The 4,982-nt window shown below is 36.7% G+C and overlaps 1 protein-coding gene across 1 annotated transcript in view; it reads right to left on the bottom strand.

Moving 5' to 3' along the window:
* LOC144433545 (ras and EF-hand domain-containing protein homolog) overlaps window positions 1-3,980 on the bottom strand; it is a 43,718-nt gene extending 39,738 nt beyond the window's left edge. The window contains exon 1 of the mRNA XM_078121860.1: window positions 3,840-3,980. The gene's annotated coding sequence lies outside the window, so the exon portion shown is untranslated. The remainder of the gene's footprint in view (window positions 1-3,839) is intronic.
* Window positions 3,981-4,982: the final 1,002 nt, after the last annotated feature.

Here is a 4,982-nt window from a genome sequence, read left to right as displayed (position 1 = left end):
TTTGGTTCACCATTTCTCATCGAGCTAGCAGACGGGATGAATCTTGAGATTTGGAGCCACGGATAGCCTCCAGACTAGATATCAATGGCAATTTTTGGGTGCACCCAAAATTACATAATCGATCGAATTTGTCATTCTGTTTTGCTACAGATCTGATGGTTAGAGTGATGTTTCAATAGTTACAACTAGATAATTCAATTCTTCATGTGAAATAAATAGTAACACTCTGACAGAAGAATGAACCGATCTGACAACTCTCGTTAATGCACGTCATGTGCACGTGGTTTCACGTGACCTTAAAGTGATATAAAACAGTGAGAGTGCAATGATTGTAACCTTTGGTGGGATAAAATCGATATTCTTTCCACCAAACTTTGCAACATTGTAAAATAAATCAATATCTGTCAATCGAATATTGCTGTCTTTACTGTATTTATACAACGACGTTTTCAAATAAAACTCTAAAATTCAATAATTAATATCATATTCGCTTTAATGCATTTTATGTGTTTACACGATAGACTGACAAATTTTCACCGTTTACATTGAAACATCGAAGACGGAACAATTTGCACATGCGCGAACATAACGGCACAAATTTGTGCGTTTTTTTTTTAATATTGAGTTTTCGATAGTTTACAAGACACCTGACCGTTTTCGAATCTCCCCATTTTCGCCCGTTCACACCGACTTCGTTTCCGTATGAAAACGAATCTTTGTTTTTCAAAACGACCAACTTTCGGCAGCGTTTTCAGCGCATTCTCAGATAACGTATTTTCAACGACTCAAAAAGTTTCGAAAAAATGTGGATAATAAACTCTCATGATTCTTGTGAATATATATCAATTTTGTAACACGGTATGTTTAATTCACACAAAAAAGACGGGTTACAGAACTGGCAAAATCAGGAATTGCCTTGAAGAACTGACCTGGAGCGATTTTATACTCGGTGAAAAAATCGCTCCGGGTCAGTTTTCCCCTTCAGGGGTGGCGCCACTGTGTATAGTTTATCAAGGTGGGATGTATGGTGTATATATAGATGGGTCATGGTGATACATCTCGGCAACCTTGTATATCATGTCACATGCACCTTTTTGTTAATTATCCAATTAGGCACCTGACCTTTTTCACACGTATGTTTATAATAAAACGTTTCTGTTAAAAACGATCATCTCGGATGTCGGTGAACTATACTTAATTCGGCCAAGGGTAAAAACAATCCAAAAACCAGTGTAGTCCCATACATGCCCTACCTTCCTGACACTCCTCCCATAAATCAATATGGTAATGAAAAAGTTGAGGAATATGTCACATGTTTTAACTCCCCTTACAGTTTCGATAACACTTTAATACACTTAAAGTGAAATAAGTCAAGAGTCACAATTCAAAATTTTTGATATAGAGGTCAAAATGTTACCAAAATTAAGTCATTTTAGAATCCAATATGGTCGCTGAATACTCTGTGAGAAAAATAAAAGATTGTCGAATTGCTTGAAAACAAGAAGGCGGGCGTATGGACCCCCAAATTTCTTTTAGTATTTTAAGAGGACCAGAAACAAACTTCCATATGGCAAAGTTTTTGAGAGATTTGAACAAATTTGATTTTCAGTGAAATTCGTCCCCGAGGCACACTCTGCATTCTATATTCTACGAGGCACATTTAGTGTACTACATCATACATGTTTCTGCTGCTAGTTTTGGCCTTTAAGCATGGAGTGCAAATAATATCAAGACATTCCAGTAGGTGGAGTGAGTAGCTAATCTCATACTTCTACATATGCCGAGACTACATCGTGGGAAACAACAGTTGTCATATCGTGTCCTATATCGATAAATAATCGTTCTATCAAGTCATTTCATGTTTGTCTTTATTAATAGCATCGTCACTAAGTTCAAATTGATGTAGGTTACTTCATGGGGTATATGCATCGAGATTCCAAGTCACGTGACATGATGTATAGAGAGATATGCGGCACTGTGTTTGGTTTTGTGTTGTATTGAATTTCGTTCATTGTACACTGTGTTTGGATTTGTTTAAAAATCACGACCTCGGTTGTTTTACCGTCTCTTTAAAGTCCACCAACTATTCGTCATTCTTGAAAGTCTCCACTGTAGTAGAGTTCAACTTGGGCAAATATATACGTGTCACTGAAGCCAAGCATGGACCCTGAACATATCATTTTCTCCACAACATATAAATAAGTTTTGATGCCTTCCCTTGTTATCGCGTGGTGATAGCAAAGTGTCTATTTTTAGTTGAAATAAAGAAACTGAGTAGTTTATTATGCTGGGTACTCAATGCATACTGACTAGAAGCAAGATAACATACCGAGCTGTTAATTCTCAATAATACGGATAATCATTGGTAACATGTCAATTTTTTTACAAAGCTTGCCAACTACCGGTGCCACCGAATTGAAACTTTTAATCTGGAGCGCGAAGCATTTTTAAAGTCAATGGTAGAGACCCCACGTCCTGGTTGGCTGGCTCTATGCTAGGTCTCACCATAGACCCTACACCAACGTTGGTGTAGGGACTATGGTCTCACGTTGCTAGACCTACCGTCTGGGTCCGGGTCTCGATGCGTGTGTTCCAACGTCTGCACGTATAAACCCCGTCAATATTATCACCATCATTAATCAGCTGTTGATTTCAGTATGCAATCAACACAACGTAGAGTCACACCACTATTACCACTCTGACCTCAATATGGACTTGTAAAGGTTGACATATGTTAGCATTCAAAATACAGTAGTATTAATTACTTCTCGTCACGGTGCAACGTGTCGTTTATGAAAATCCTCTGGAATGACAACACAAAATCCACATAACTCTTCGTGATACTTTCACGTCGATTTTTCTCCCTCGTGCATATTACTTTTTATGATGAGATTGCGCTATATAAACCGTTATGAAATCAACAAGCCTGTGTCAATTTAATTAACACTAAAACAATAGGTATGTTATCAACTGTTAATAATAACAATACACACTCTAACAATTACTCAAAGGTTTGTTCTCCTTTTGTAATAGATATCAATTCACGTCTCATTGTTTAAAAAAAATAAAAATTAAACGCTGGTTTTTTTTTCTAGAACCTGTAGATCACTTTTGTAATGAACAAGACCATTTAAGCCAATCAGTCGTTATCTATTGCAATAACTTATTGACATCACTACAACGGTGGGACATAATTATGTCTCAAGTTTCCATGTATTCAGGTTCAAACTGACAAACGTTATTTTTAAAACCCAGAAAGTCTAGGTTCGTTTTGATTTCGAAATCATGTTTGCATTATAAGTTTAAATGTTCTTTTGGCGTTACAATTGAGTGGTTGATTAATATCAAAGTTATGTATTGACATAGTGTGACACGGTTAAAAAAGAGAGATATATATTTATACAGTCAGACTGTTTTCTAAATAAATTAGGCATATAAATAGTAAACCGACTCAAACATTAACTAAATAAATATGAAGACATTACCTGTTTGTCATCTTGGAGTGGGTACATGCGAGAAGATAACTTGACTATTTTGAAATGTTCGACCGTATAAACCACCGAGATTAGTGTTTTTGTCTTATCGGTATGCCATACGTAATAGTGCTTCCGTGTTCGACTGAACCGTTGACGTTCACTGTACCGAGAAATCCGTTTCTCAAACTCGTGAACTTACAAATACTAGTACCACAGGTCTCCCGTGGGTACTCAAGTCTTGTACAAGAATGAGTTGTAAGGAAACAATATATATACATTGAACCTTTTTACATGTACATGAAACACCAACTGGGGTTGCCAACTTTGACCGATAATATGTATTTAACCGAAATCACCACCTACCGTTATCAAGGCCACTTAGTCATACCACCTCTAACGTAAACACACCGTTTAAAAGTTTGAATGGACGTGTGCAGTACGAGGGGTCCACGTTGCATTCGTTGACATTCTGTGTAATATGTACACTAGTCCAACTACGATCTAACCCCGGCTAGCATCAAACGTTCCGAGTACACTATACAAACATATATATACACTCAAACAAGTCGCTATGATAGATTGGTTTGAGTCGGCAGCATATGGACTCGGATGTGAGGCCACTTTGTATCACCTGACGGTAGACCAGTATAAACAGTTAGACCGTGACGTGAATACAAATAATGCAAATCCTGTAACTTTAAGCCCTTTCGTTTCGACGTATTCTTATGGTAATTACATTCCGTCGCAGTTGGAGCTTGATGTCATTTTATTGGACTATTCCGTTTCTTGAAAAGTAATATATCAAACTTAATAAATTGCCTGTGTCAAACTAGTATTTTTTTAATTTAAAAGATGTGCATTATATCCCAGTCAGAAATCTACAACACCAAGAACTCTCATGATTTTTAAAAAAAAAGTATTGTTTTCTTTTCGTATACACCGTGACTCTAAGGACTACAATGTTCTAATGGCTCATAGAAAGGACATGGAACTTAACCAAGTAAGACAAACGCCAAACGCAACAAAAGGAGTTCAAATGAGTCATTCCTATGTGATGAAAACGTAGATAAATTACCGAAAGAAGTTATCAGAGAATTTTGTGGTGGCGCTCGTCATAGCCATACCGACTAACCAGGTTGCACGTGGTGTATTGAATATGACTTTTTATATGTTGGGTTTTTAGATTACTTTACTAAACATTATTGAACTTGTTAATTTCTACAAACTTACATAATCATTAACAGAAATGGGAAAATCTAAAGTTTCTAGTTTAGCAAAACAGATTACTATAATAACTGTGTGAAATGATGGGTGGTCGAAATACTAGCTTGAAGAAAGTATGCAGTAACGTTGAAATCATGATCACTGAGATGGCAACTGTATAGGTGACCGATGACTGCGGTCGGACATGTTACATTTTCACAAAGATATCTAACACGGTACGTTTGACAGCGAGGATGATGAACTCTAAAATAAGGAAGGGCTAAAGTTAACAATACAATAAGA

Source organism: Glandiceps talaboti, chromosome 4 (assembly GCF_964340395.1).
Source record: "Glandiceps talaboti chromosome 4, keGlaTala1.1, whole genome shotgun sequence".
Classification (NCBI taxonomy): Eukaryota; Metazoa; Hemichordata; class Enteropneusta; family Spengelidae; genus Glandiceps; species Glandiceps talaboti.
Note: the sequence above shows the minus strand (reverse complement) of the source record. Positions and strands in the feature narration are given on the sequence as shown.